Source organism: Rhipicephalus microplus, unplaced genomic scaffold (genome assembly GCF_043290135.1).
Source record: "Rhipicephalus microplus isolate Deutch F79 unplaced genomic scaffold, USDA_Rmic scaffold_45, whole genome shotgun sequence".
NCBI classification, from domain to species: Eukaryota; Metazoa; Arthropoda; class Arachnida; order Ixodida; family Ixodidae; genus Rhipicephalus; species Rhipicephalus microplus.
Window position 1 is genome coordinate 2,872,350 of NW_027464618.1, and position 14,079 is coordinate 2,886,428.

The 14,079-nt window shown below is 52.7% G+C and overlaps 4 non-coding genes across 4 annotated transcripts; all 4 read right to left on the reverse strand.

The window, feature by feature from the left end:
• Positions 1 to 159: 159 nt before the first annotated feature.
• TRNAD-GUC (transfer RNA aspartic acid (anticodon GUC)) lies at positions 160 to 233 on the reverse strand. The gene has a single exon. It is a non-coding gene; the product is annotated as a tRNA-Asp (tRNA).
• A 1,851-nt stretch (positions 234 to 2,084) lies between these two features.
• On the reverse strand, positions 2,085 to 2,158 carry TRNAK-CUU (transfer RNA lysine (anticodon CUU)). Its single transcript has one exon. It is a non-coding gene; the product is annotated as a tRNA-Lys (tRNA).
• Positions 2,159 to 5,475: 3,317 nt separating this feature from the next.
• Positions 5,476 to 5,549, reverse strand: TRNAN-GUU (transfer RNA asparagine (anticodon GUU)). Its single transcript has one exon. It is a non-coding gene; the product is annotated as a tRNA-Asn (tRNA).
• A 1,583-nt stretch (positions 5,550 to 7,132) lies between these two features.
• TRNAN-GUU (transfer RNA asparagine (anticodon GUU)) lies at positions 7,133 to 7,206 on the reverse strand. Its single transcript has one exon. It is a non-coding gene; the product is annotated as a tRNA-Asn (tRNA).
• Positions 7,207 to 14,079: the final 6,873 nt, after the last annotated feature.

The window sequence follows — 14,079 nt, forward strand, 5'->3', positions numbered from 1 at the left end:
AGCGACACACCGCCCCCGGGAGGGCTCGAAGCTCCAACCTTTCGGTAAACAGCCGAACGCGCGAGCTGATTGCGTCACGGAGGCAATCGTGCTGCTCTCTCACCACCGTCAGAACATTCCATCAAAGCTATCAGCGCAAAGAAAACAGAAGCGAGACAACGCCCCCGGGAGGGCTCTAACCTCCAACCTTTCGGTTGACAGCCGAATTCGCTAGCCGATTGCGCCACGGAGGCAATCATGCTGCTCTCTCACCACCATCAGAACATTCCATCAAAGCTATAAGCGCATAGAAAAAAGAAGCTAGAAAACGTCCCCGGGAGGGTTCGAACCTCCAACCTTTTGGTTAACAGCCGATCGCGCAAGCCGATTGCGAAACGGAGGCAGTCGTGCTGTACTCTCATCACCGTCAGAACATTCTTCCAAAGCTATCAGCGCAAAGAAAAAAACGCGACACACCGCCACCTGGAGGGCTCAAACCTCCAACCTTTCGCTTAAAAGCCGAACTCGTTAGCCGATTGCGCCACGGAGGCAGTCGTGCTGCACTCTCACGACCGTCAGAACATTCCTCCAAAGCTATCAGCACAAAGAAAAAAATGCGACACACCACCACAGAGAGGGCTCGAACCTCCAACCTTTCGGTTAAGAGCCGAACTCGTTAGACGATTGCGCCGCGGAGGAAGTTGTGCTGCACTTTCACGACCGTCAAAACATTCCTCCAAAGGTACGAGCGCAAAGAAAAAAAGCAAAACAACGCCCCCGCGAGGGCTCGAACCTCCAACCTTTCGGTTAACAGCCGATCGCGCAAGCCGATTCCGCAACGGAGGCAGTCGAGCTGTACTCTCATCACCGTGAGAACATTCCTCCATAACTATCAGCGCAAAGAAAAAATGCGACACACCGCCCCCTGGAGTGCTCAAACCTCCAACCTTTCGGTTAAGAGCCGAACTCGTTAGCCGATTGCGCCACGGAGGCAGTCGTGCTGCACTATCACGACCGTCAGAACATTCCTCCAAAGCTATCAGCGCAAAGAAAAAAATGCGACACACCGCCCCTGGGAGGGCTCGATCCTCCAACCTTTCGGTTAAGAGCCGAACTCGTTAGCCGATTGCGCCGCGGAGGAAGTTGTGCTGCGCTCTCACGACCGTCAAAAATTCCTCCTAAGTTATGAGCGCAAAGAAAAAAAAATGCGACACACAGCCCCCGAAAGGGCTCTAACTTCCAACCTTTCGTTTAAGAGCCGAACTCTTTAGACGATTGCGCCACGGAGGCAGTCGCGCTGCACTCTCACGACCGTAAGAACATTCCTCCAAAGCTATCAGCGCAAAGAAAAAAATGCGACACACCACCCCCGGGAGGGCTCAAACCTCCAACCTTTCGGTTAACAGCCGAACGCGCTAGCAGATTGCGCCGTAGAGGCAGTGGTTCTGTACTCTCACCACCGTCAGAACATTCCTCCAAAGCTATTAGCTCAAAGAAAAAAAGCAAAACAACGCCCCCGGGAGGGCTCGAACCTCCAACCTTTCGGTTAACAGCAAAACGCGCTAGCAGATTGCGCCGTAGAGGCAGTCGTTCTGTACTCTCACCACCTTAAGAACATTTCTCCAAAGCTATCAGCGCAAAGAAAAAGGAAGCAAGACAACGTCCCTGGGAGGGCTCGAACCTCCAACCTTTCGGTTAACAGCCGAACTCGTTAGCCAATTGCGCCGTGGAGGCAGTCGTGCTGTACTCTCACCAGCGTCAGAACATTCCATCAAAGCTAACAGTGCAAAAAAAAGAAGCTAGACAACGCCCCCGGGAGGCCTCGAACCTCAAATATTTCGGTTAAGAGCCGAACTCGTTAGCCAATTGCGCGGCGGAGGCAGTCGTGCTGTACTCTCACCAGCATCAGAACATTCCATCAAAGCTATCAGTGCAAAGAAAAAAGAAGCTAGACAACGCCCCCGGGAGGGCTCGAACCTCCAACATTTCGGTCAAGAGCCGAACTCGTTAGCCAATTGTGCCGCGGAGGCAGTCGTGCTGTACTCTCACCAGCGTCAGAACATTCCATCAAAGCTAACAGTGCAAAGAAAAGAGAAGCTAGACAACGCCCCTGGGAGGGCTCGAACCTCCAACATTTCGGTCAAGAGCCGAACGTGCTAGCCGATTGCGCCACGGAGGCAGTCGAGCTGCACTCTCACGACCGTTAGAACATTCTTCAAAGCTATCAGCGCAAAGAAAAAAATGCGACACACCGCCACTGGGAGGGCTCGAACCTCCAACCTTTCGGTTAAGAGCCGAACTCGTTAGCCGATTGCGCCGCGGAGGAAGTTGTGCTGCACTTTCACGACCGTCAAAACATTCCTCCAAAGCTATGAGCGCAAAGAAAAAAAGCAAAACAACGCCCCCGGGAGGGCTCGAACCTCCAACCTTACGGTTAACAGCCGAACGCGCTAGCAGATTGCGCCGCAGAGGCAGTCGTTCGGTACTCTCACCACCGTCAGAACATTTCTCGAAAGCTATCAGCGCAAAGAAAATAGAAGCAAGACAACGTCCCCTGGAGGGCTCGAACTTCCAACCTTTCGGTCAACAGCTGATCTCGCCAGCCAATTGCGCCACAGAGCCATTCGTGCTGCATTCTCACCACCGTAACATTCCATCAAAGCTAACAGTGCAAAGGAAAAAGAAGCTAGAGAACGCCCCCGCGAGGGCTCGAACCTCCAACCTTTCGGTTAACAGCCGATCACGCAAGCCGATTGTGCAACGGAGGCAGTCGAGCTGTACTTTCATCTCCGCCAGAACATTCCTCCATAACTATCAGCGCAAAGAAAAAAATGCGACACACCGCCCCTGGGAGGGCTCGAACCTCCAACCTTTCGGTTAAGAGCCGAACTCGTTAGCCGATTGTGCCATGGAGGAAGTTGTGCTGCGCTCTCACGACCGTCAAAACATTCCTCCAAAGTTATGAGCGCAAAGAAAAAAAAATGCGACACACAGCCCCCGAAAGGGCTCTAACTTCCAACCTTTCGGTTAAGAGCTGAACTCTTTAGACGATTGCGCCACGGAGGCAGTCGCGCTGCACTCTCACGACCGAAAGAACATTCCTCCAAAGCTATCAGCGCAAAGAAAAAAAATGCGACACACCACCCCCGGGAGGGCTCGAACCTCCAATCTTTCGGTTAACAGCCGAACGCGCTAGCAGATTGCGCCGTAGAGGCAGTGGTTCTGTACTCTCACCACCGTCAGAACATTCCTCCAAAGCTATCAGCTCAAAGAAAAAAAGCAAAACAACGCCCCCGGGAGGGCACGAACCTCTAACCTTTCGGTTAACAACCGAACGCGCTAGCAGATTGCGCCGCGGAGGCAGTCGTGCTGTACTCTCACCAGCGTCAGAACATTCCATCAAAGCTAACAGTGCAAAGAAAAAAGAAGCTAGACAACGCCCCCGGGAGGGCTCGAACCTCCAACATTTCGGTCAAGAGCCGAACTCGTTAGCGAATTGCGCAGCGGAGGCAGTCGTGCTGTACTCTCACCAGCGTCAGAACATTCCATCAAAGGTAACAGTGCAAAGAAAAAAGAAGCTAGACAACGCCCCCGGGAGGGCTCGAACCTCCAACATTTCGGTCAAGAGCCGAACTCTTTAGCCAATTGTGCCGCGGAGGCAGTCGTGCTGTACTCTCACCAGCGTCAGAACATTCCATCAAAGCTAACAGTGCAAAGAAAAATGAAGCTAGACAACGCCCCCGGGAGGGCTCGAACCTCCAACCTTTCGGTTAACAGCCGAACTCGTTAGCCAATTGCGCCGCGGAGTCAGTCGTGCTGTACTCTCACCAGCGTCAGAACATTCCAACAAAGCTAACAGTGCAAAGAAAAAAGAAGCTAGACAACGCCCCCGGGAGGGCTCGAAACTCCAACCTTTCGGTTAACAGCCGATCTCTTTAGCCAATTACGCCGCGGAGGCAGTCGTTCTATACTCTCACCACCGTCAGAACATTTCTCCAAAGCTATCAGCGCGAAGAAAAAAGAAGCTAGACAACGCCCCCGGGAGGGCTCGATCCTCCAACATTTCAGTTAACAGCCCAAAGAGCTAGCCGATTGCGCCATGGAGGCAATTGTGCTGCTCTCTCACTGTCACACAGGTCCCGTTAATTCGGGAGGAAATCGCCGGGCTAATTCCAAGGGCCGAAGTATCGGCCCCCCGAACCACACCACGAAAGCGTGGGCAATTTAGAAGTGGTCCTTTTTGGCGCGCCAGCGGACGCCGGCTGTGGCCGAAAGAACAAGTCAGAGCCGAGAGCTGATAAACAAACAAACTATATTCTCAATAATGGCAGATCGAAAACAATACACAAGAATGCACACTCCGCAATAGTTGCATACAATATGTCACCAATCAAACCAATCAAACAACGTACTACACAGTACAATCAGCCACTCTCGAAACAATGGACACAGACAACAATACACACTACAATGCAGTCGCATGCATTGAACAACCAAGACACTTAAAGACTAAAGAGATAGAAAATCTATTCAGTCCAAAGTTCTTGGAACAAAAGTCTGGATGATACTCTTCCGAGAATCACTCACTCAAAGTCCAGCGTTGTTGTCGTTCCGCTGCCCTCGAAGTTTCTCTTCTAGGAAACCTCGCCGAAGTTTCTCTTCCAGGAAACCTCGCGTCTTCAATTGGCCACTCTCCAAGCTTTAAACTTCTTCGCCGGAACCAGGTCGGCTTCACACACGCAGCTGTTGCCACGCGTCTTCGCTCGATAGCGGTAAACACACACTCTTGCCTGTAGCTCGAGTCGTCACCCCTCAGGTGGAAATCTTCTTCTTCTCCCGCTTTGTCTCTACGGACAAAACCTTCGCCGACTACACGGCGGAATCCCTACGCGCTCTGGCGCTAACTTCCGTCTTCTCCTGATCTCTCATCTCCGCTGCTCGGTTAAATACCTTGCGCGCGACATTCCAGAAGGTTCTCGTCATTTCGTCGGCGCGATACGCAGCGAAGGCTGGGGAGAGGGCGAGACGGTTCGAATGCCCTCCGCGTCGGATGACTCAACTCTGCATGACCACGCCTCTTTCGTTCTAGAATTTTCGAGGGCTTGCTCGGCCACCGATGTGGGGTGAGGAGGTTCGTCGGCGAAGCCACGCTTCCGAGGGGAGAGCGCGCGCCCGGGGAGCCTTGGATGTTTGTTTTCTTTTATTTCTTTTGACCTCCCGGCGTCTCTCCCGCGCGTTATCGCAAGAATTTGGCCGCGCGCCCATTTTTAGCGCTCGTTCTTTGACACTCACCACCATCAGAACATTCCATCAAAGCTATCAGCGCAAAGAAAAAAGAAGCAAGACAACGTCCCCGGGAGGGCTCGAACCTCCAACCTTTCGGTCAACAGCCGATCGCGTAAGCCAAATGCGCAACGGAGGCAGTCGAGCTGTACTCTCATCACCATCACAACATTTCTCCAAAGCTATCAGCGCAAAGAAAAAAAAGCGACAAACTGCCCCCGGGAGGGCTCGAACCTCCAACCTTTCGGTAAACAGCCGAACGCGCTAGCCGATTGCGCCACGGAGGCAGTGGAGCTGTACTCTCTTCACCATCAGAACATTTCTCCAAAGCTATCAGCGCAAAGAAAAAAAAAGCGACACACCGCCCCCGGGAGGGCCCGAACCTCCAACCTTTCAGTTAACAGCTTAACTCGCTAGCCGATTGCGCCACGGAGGCAATCATGCTGCTCTCTAACCACCCTCAGAACATTACATTAAAGCTATAAGCTCAAAGAAAAAAGGAGCAAGACAACGTCCCCGGGAAGGCTCGAACCTCCAAAATTTCTGTTAACTGCCGAACGCGCTAGGTAATTGCGCCACGGAGGCAGTCGTGCTGCTCTCTCACCGCCGTCAGAACTTTTAGATGCGGAAGCATCTTATACTCGCACCTTGTAGTGCGCCGTCCGCGCCGTCCGCACCGCTTCTCGAACATTCGACAGCTGACGCGCGCGCATGCGCCGTCGCGCCGTCGCCCACTCTTCCACCATCTGTGCATCCCTTCCTCCTCTACACACAGCGCGCGCTTCACTCCTCCACTATCTGTGCAGCCTTCCTCCTCTACACACCGCGTTCGACATCTACAATTCTCCTGATTCTCCAGTGGACGCGCATGTGGCGTCGCGCTTCGAGAACATTCAACAGCTGACAGTGCATGCGCCGTCGCGCTGTATATATACTCAAGGTCGGCGCTCGCTCGCTCAGTTGCCGCTCGTCGGTTGGTTTGTACGGCGCGTCGACGTCCAAGGTCACGGTGAAATGAATTCCAACGAATCCACAAACACAATGATCGATGTCCCTTCGACCAGCGCCGCCCTTTCGCATACGTGTGTACGTGTTCACTCATTTAACACCCCTTCCTACAACCACGTTAACCAATTTACCCATTGACCCAAGTAAGTCGCACTTTAACACGCCGTTAACCAATTATATGCTCCGCATCCTCCTCAGTGTTCCCCCGAGGGAAGCTGCGGGCAATTTTTTTTTCAATGCTATCAGCGCAAAGAAAAAAATAGCGACACACCGCTACCGAAGGGCTCTAACCTCCAACCTTTCGGTTGACAGCCGAATGCGCTAGCCGATTGCGCCACGGAGGCAATCATGCTGCTCTCTCACCACCATCAGAACATTCCATCAAAGCTATAAGCGCAGAGAAAAAAGAAGCTAGAAAACGTCCCCGGGAGGGCTCGAACCTCCAACCTTTTGGTTAACAGCCGATCGCGCAAGCCGATTGCGAAACGGAGGCAGTCGTGCTGTACTCTCATCACCGTCAGAACATTCCTCCAAAGCTATCAGCGCAAAGAAAAAAATGCGACACACCGCCCCCTCGAGGGCTCAAACCTCCAACCTTTCGCTTAAGAGCCGAACTCGTTAGCCGATGGCGCCACGGAGGCAGTCGTGCTGCACTCTCACGACCATCAGTACATTCCTCCAAAGCTATCAGCGCAAAGAAAAAAATGCGACACACCACCACTGGGAGGGCTCGAACCTACAACCTTTTGGTTAAGAGCCGAACTCGTTAGCCGTTTGCGCCGCGGAGGAAGTTGTGCTGCACTTTCACGACCATCAGAACATTTCTCCAAAGCTATATGCGCAAAGAAAAAAAGCAAAAAAACGCCCCCAGGAGGGCTCGAACCTCCAACCTTTCGGTTAACAGCCGAACGCGCTAGCAGATTGCGCCGTAGAGGCAGTCGTTCTGTACTCTCACCACCGTCAGAACATTTCTCCAAAGCTATATGCGCAAAGAAAAAAGAAGCAAGACAACGTCCAATGGAGGGCTCGAACCTCCAACCTTTCAGTCAACAGCCGATCTCGCCAGCCAATTGCGCCACGGAGCCAGTCGTGCTGCACTCTCACCACCGTAACATTCCATCAAAGCTAACAGTGCAAAGGAAAAAGAAGCTAGACAACGCCCCCGCGAGGGCTCGAACCTCCAACCTTTCGGTTAACAGCCGATCGCGCAAGCCGATTGCGCAACGGAGGCCGCCGAGCTGTGCTCTCATCACCGTGAGAACAGTCCTCCATAACTATCAGCGCAAAGAAAAAATGCGACACACCACTCCCTGGAGGGCTCAAACCTCCAACCTTTCGGTTAAGAGCCGAACTCGTTAGCCGATTGCGCCACGGAGGCAGTCGTGCTGCACTCTCACGACCGTCAGAACATTCCTCAGAAGCTATCAGCGCAAAGAAAAAAATGCGACACACCGCCCCTGGGAGGGCTCGAACCTCCAACCTTGCGGTTAAGAGCCGAACTCGTTAGCCGATATCGCCGCGGAGGAAGTTGTGCTGCGCTCTCACGACCGTCTAAAATTCCTGCAAAGTTATGAGCGCAAAGAAAAAAAATGCGACACACAGCCCCCGAAAGGGCTCTAACTTCCAACCTTTCGTTTAAGAGCCGAACTCTTTAGACGATTGTGCCACGGAGGCAGTCGTGCTGCACTCTCACGACCGTAAGAACATTCCTCCAAAGCTATCAGCGCAAAGAAAAAAATGCGACACACCACCCCCGGGAGGGCTCAAACCTCCAACCTTTCGGTTAACAGCCGAACGCGCTAGCAGATTGCGCCGTAGAGGCAGTGGTTCTGTACTCTCACCACCGTCAGAACATTGCTCCAAAGCTATCAGCTCAAAGAAAAAAAGCAAAACAACGCCCCCGGGAGGGCTCGAACCTGGAACCTTTCGGTTAACAGCCGAAAGCGCTAGCAGATTGCGCCGTAGAGGCAGTCGTTCTGTACTCTCACCACCTTAAGAACATTCCATCAAAGCTAACAGTGCAAAGAAAAAAGAAGCTAGACAACGCCCCCGGGAGGGCTCGAACCTCCAACCTTTCGGTTAACAGCCGAACTCGTTAGCCAATTGCGCCGCGGAGTCAGTCGTGCTGTACTCTCACCAGCGTCAGAACATTCCATCAAAGCTAACAGTGCGAAGAAAAAAGAAGCTAGACAACGCCCCCTGGAGGGGTCGAACCTCCAACCTTTCGGTTAACAGCCGAACGCGCTAGCAGATTGCGCCGTAGAGGCAGTGGTTCTGTACTCTCACCACCGTCAGAACATTCCTCCAAAGCTATCAGCTCAAAGAAAAAAAGCAAAACAACGCCCCTTGGAGGGCTCGAACCTCCAACTTTTCGGTTAACAGCCGAACGCGCTAGCAGATTGCGCCGTAGAGGCAGTCGTTCTGTACTCTCACCACCGTCAGAACATTTCTCCAAAGCTAACAGCGCAAAGAAAAAAGAAGCAAGACAACGTCCCTGGGAGGGCTCGAACCTCCAACCTTTCGGTTAACAGCCGAACTCGTTAGCCAATTGCGCCGCGGAGGCAGTCGTGCTGTACTCTCAACAGCGTCAGAACATTCCATCGAAGCTAACAGTGCAAAGAAAAAAGAAGCTAGACAACGCCCCCGGGAGGGCTGGAACCTCCAACCTTTCAGTTAACAGCCGAACTAGTTAGCCAATTGCGCCACGAAGGCAGTCGTGCTGTACTCTCACCACCGTCAGAACATTCCATCAAAGCTAACAGTGCAAAGAAAAAACAAGCTAGACAACGCCCCCGGGAGGGCTCGAACCTCCAACCTTTTGGTTAACAGCCGAACAAGTTAGCCAATTGCGCCACGAAGGCAGTCGTGCTGTACTCTCACCAGCGTCAGAACATTCCATCAAAGCTAACAGTGCGAAGAAAAAAGAAGCTAGACAACGCCCTCGGGAGGGCTCGAACCTCCAACATTTCGGTCAAGAGTTGAACTCGTTAGCCAATTGCGCCGCAGAGGCAGTCGTGCTGTACTCTCACCAGCGTCAGAACATTCCATCAAAGCTAACAGTGCAAAGAAAAAAGAAGCTAGACAACGCCCCCGGGAGGGCTCGAACCTCCAACCTTTCGGTTAACAGCCGAACTCGTTAGCCAATTGCGCCGCGGAGTCAGTCGTGCTGTACTCTCACCAGCGTCAGAACATTCCATCAAAGCTAAGAGTGCAAAGAAAAAAGAAGCTAGACAACGCCCCCGGGAGGGGTCGAACCTCCAACCTTTCGGTTAACAGCCGAACGGGCTAGCAGATTGCGCCGTAGAGGCAGTCGTTCTGTACTCTCACCACCGTCAGAACATTTCTCCAAAGCTAACAGCGCAAAGAAAAAAGAAGCAAGACAACGTCCCTGGGAGGGCTCGAACCTCCAAACTTTCGGTTAACAGCCGAACTCGTTAGCCAATTGCGCCGCGGAGGCAGTCGTGCTGTACTCTCACCAGCGTCAGAACATTCCATCAAAGCTAACAGTGCAAAGAAAAAAGAAGCTAGACAACGCCCCCGGGAGGGCTCGAACCTCCAATATTTCGGTCAAGAGCCGAACTCGTTAGCCAATTGCGCGGCGGAGGCAGTCGTGCTGTACTCTCACCAGCATCAGAACATTCCATCAAAGTTAGCAGTGCAAAGAATAAAGAAGCTAGACAACGCCCCCGGGAGGGCTCGAACCTCCAACATTTCGGTCAAGAGCCGAACTCGTTAGCCCATTGTGCCGCGGAGTCAGTCGTGCTGTACTCTCACCAGCGTCAGAACATTCCATCAAAGCTAACAGTGCAAAGAAAAAGGAAGCTAGACAACGCCCCCGGGAGGGCTCGAACCTCCAACATTTCGGTCAAGAGCTGAACTCGTTAGCCAATTGCGCCGCAGAGGCAGTCGTGCTGTACTCTCACCAGCGTCAGAACATTCCATCAAAGCTAACAGTGCAAAGAAAAAAGAAGCTAGACAACGCCCCCGGGAGGGCTCGAACCTCCAACCTTTCGGTTAACAGCCGAACTTGTTAGCCAATCGCGCCGCGGAGTCAGTTGTGCTGTACTCTCACCAGCGTCAGAACATTCCATCAAAGCTAACAGTGCGAAGAAAAAAGAAGCTAGACAACGCCCCCGGGAGGGGTCGAACCTCCAACCTTTCGGTTAACAGCCGAACGCGCTAGCAGATTGCGCCGTAGAGGCAGTGGTTCTGTACTCTCACCACCGTCAGAACATTCCTCCAAAGCTATCAGCTCAAAGAAAAAAAGCAAAACAACGCCCCTTGGAGGGCTCGAACCTCCAACTTTTCGGTTAACAGCCGAACGCGCTAGCAGATTGCGCCGTAGAGGCAGTCGTTCTGTACTCTCACCACCGTCAGAACATTTCTCCAAAGCTAACAGCGCAAAGAAAAAAGAAGCAAGACAACGTCCCTGGGAGGGCTCGAACCTCCAACCTTTCGGTTAACAGCCGAACTCGTTAGCCAATTGCGCCGCGGAGGCAGTCGTGCTGTACTCTCACCAGCGTCAGAACATTCCATCAAAGCTAACAGTGCAAAGAAAAAAGAAGCTAGACAACGCCCACGGGAGGGCTCGAACCTCCAATATTTCGGTCAAGAGTCGAACTCGTTAGCCAATTGCGCGGCGGAGGCAGTCGTGCTCTACTCTCACCAGCGTCAGAACATTCCATCAAAGCTAACAGTGCAAAGAAAAAAGAAGCTAGACAACGCCCACGGGAGGGCTCGAACCTCCAATATTTCGGTCAAGAGTCGAACTCGTTAGCCAATTGCGCCGCGGAGGCAGTCGTGCTGTACTCTCACCAGCGTCAGAACATTCCATCAAAGCTAACAGTGCAAAGAAAAAAGGAGCTAGACAACGCCCCCGGGAGGGCTCGAACCTCCAACATTTCGGTCAAGAGCTGAACTCGTTAGCCAATTGCGCCGCAGATGCAGTCGTGCTGTACTCTCACCAGCGTCAGAACAGTCCATCAAAGCTAACAGTGCAAAGAAAAAAGAAGCTAGACAACGCCCCCGGGAGGGCTCGAACCTCCAACCTTTCGGTTAACAGCCGAACTCGTCAGCCAATCGCGCCGCGGAGTCAGTCCTGCTGTACTCTCACCAGCGTCAGAACATTCCATCAAAGCTAACAGTGCGAAGAAAAAAGAAGCTAGACAACGCCCTCGGGAGGGCTCGAACCTCCAACATTTCGGTCAAGAGCCGAACTCGTTAGCCAAATGCGCTGCGGAGGCAGTCATGCTGTACTCTCACCAGCGTCAGAACATTCCATCAAAGCTAACAGTGCAAAGAAAAAAGAAGCTAGACAACGCCCCCGGGAGGGCTGGAACCTCCAACCTTTCAGTTAACAGCCGAACTAGTTAGCCAATTGCGCCACGAAGGCAGTCGTGCTGTACTCTCACCACCGTCAGAACATTCCATCAAAGCTAACAGTGCAAAGAAAAAACAAGCTAGACAACGCCCCCGGGAGGGCTCGAACCTCCAACCTTTTGGTTAACAGCCGAACAAGTTAGCCAATTGCGCCACGAAGGCATTCGTGCTGTACTCTCACCAGCGTCAGAACATTCCATCAAAGCTAACAGTGCGAAGAAAAAAGAAGCTAGACAACGCCCTCGGGAGGGCTCGAACCTCCAACATTTCGGTCAAGAGTTGAACTCGTTAGCCAATTGCGCCGCAGAGGCAGTCGTGCTGTACTCTCACCAGCGTCAGAACATTCCATCAAAGCTAACAGTGCAAAGAAAAAAGAAGCTATACAACGCCCCCGGGAGGGCTCGAACCTCCAACCTTTCGGTTAACAGCCGAACTCGTTAGCCAATTGCGCCGCGGAGTCAGTCGTGCTGTACTCTCACCAGCGTCAGAACATTCCATCAAAGCTAACAGTGCGAAGAAAAAAGAAGCTAGACAACGCCCCCTGGAGGGGTCGAACCTCCAACCTTTCGGTTAACAGCCGAACGCGCTAGCAGATTGCGCCGTAGAGGCAGTGGTTCTGTACTCTCACCACCGTCAGAACATTCCTCCAAAGCTATCAGCTCAAAGAAAAAAAGCAAAACAACGCCCCTTGGAGGGCTCGAACCTCCAACCTTTCGGTTAACAGCCGAACTCGTTAGCCAATTGCGCCGCGGAGGCAGTCGCGCTGTACTCTCACCAGCGTCAGAACATTCCATCAAAGCTAACAGTGCAAAGAAAAAAGAAGCTAGACAACGCCCCCGGGAGGGCTCGAACCTCCAATATTTCGGTCAAGAGCCGAACTCGTTAGCCAATTGCGCGGCGGAGGCAGTCGTGCTGTACTCTCACCAGCATCAGAACATTCCATCAAAGTTAGCAGTGCAAAGAAAAAAGAAGCTAGACAACGCCCCCGGGAGGGCTCGAACCTCCAACATTTCGGTCAAGAGCCGAACTCGTTAGCCCATTGTGCCGCGGAGTCAGTCGTGCTGTACTCTCACCAGCGTCAGAACATTCCATCAAAGCTAACAGTGCAAAGAAAAAGGAAGCTAGACAACGCCCCCGGGAGGGCTCGAACCTCCAACATTTCGGTCAAGAGCTGAACTCGTTAGCCAATTGCGCCGCACAGGCAGTCGTGCTGTACTCTCACCAGCGTCAGAACATTCCATCAAAGCTAACAGTGCAAAGAAAAAAGAAGCTAGACAACGCCCCCGGGAGGGCTCGAACCTCCAACCTTTCGGTTAACAGCCGAACTCGTTAGCCAATTGCGCCGCAGAGGCAGTCGTGCTGTACTCTCACCAGCGTCAGAACAGTCCATCAAAGCTAACAGTGCAAAGAAAAAAGAAGCTAGACAACGCCCCCGGGAGGGCTCGAACCTCCAACCTTTCGGTTAACAGCCGAACTCGTCAGCCAATCGCGCCGCGGAGTCAGTCCTGCTGTACTCTCACCAGCGTCAGAACATTCCATCAAAGCTAACAGTGCGGAGAAAAAAGAAGCTAGACAACGCCCTCGGGAGGGCTCGAACCTCCAACATTTCGGTCAAGAGCCGAACTCGTTAGCCAAATGCGCTGCGGAGGCAGTCATGCTGTACTCTCACCAGCGTCAGAACATTCCATCAAAGCTAACAGTGCAAAGAAAAAAGAAGCTAGACAACGCCCCCGGGAGGGCTGGAACCTCCAACCTTTCAGTTAACAGCCGAACTAGTTAGCCAATTGCGCCACGAAGGCAGTCGTGCTGTACTCTCACCACCGTCAGAACATTCCATCAAAGCTAACAGTGCAAAGAAAAAACAAGCTAGACAACGCCCCCGGGAGGGCTCGAACCTCCAACCTTTTGGTTAACAGCCGAACAAGTTAGCCAATTGCGCCACGAAGGCAGTCGTGCTGTACTCTCACCAGCGTCAGAACATTCCATCAAAGCTAACAGTGCGAAGAAAAAAGAAGCTAGACAACGCCCTCGGGAGGGCTCGAACCTCCAACATTTCGGTCAAGAGTTGAACTCGTTAGCCAATTGCGCCGCAGAGGCAGTCGTGCTGTACTCTCACCAGCGTCAGAACATTCCATCAAAGCTAACAGTGCAAAGAAAAAAGAAGCTATACAACGCCCCCGGGAGGGCTCGAACCTCCAACCTTTCGGTTAACAGCCGAACTCGTTAGCCAATTGCGCCGCGGAGTCAGTCGTGCTGTACTCTCACCAGCGTCAGAACATTCCATCAAAGCTAACAGTGCGAAGAAAAAAGAAGCTAGACAACGCCCCCTGGAGGGGTCGAACCTCCAACCTTTCGGTTAACAGCCGAACGCGCTAGCAGATTGCGCCGTAGAGGCAGTGGTTCTGTACTCTCACCACCGTCAGAACATTC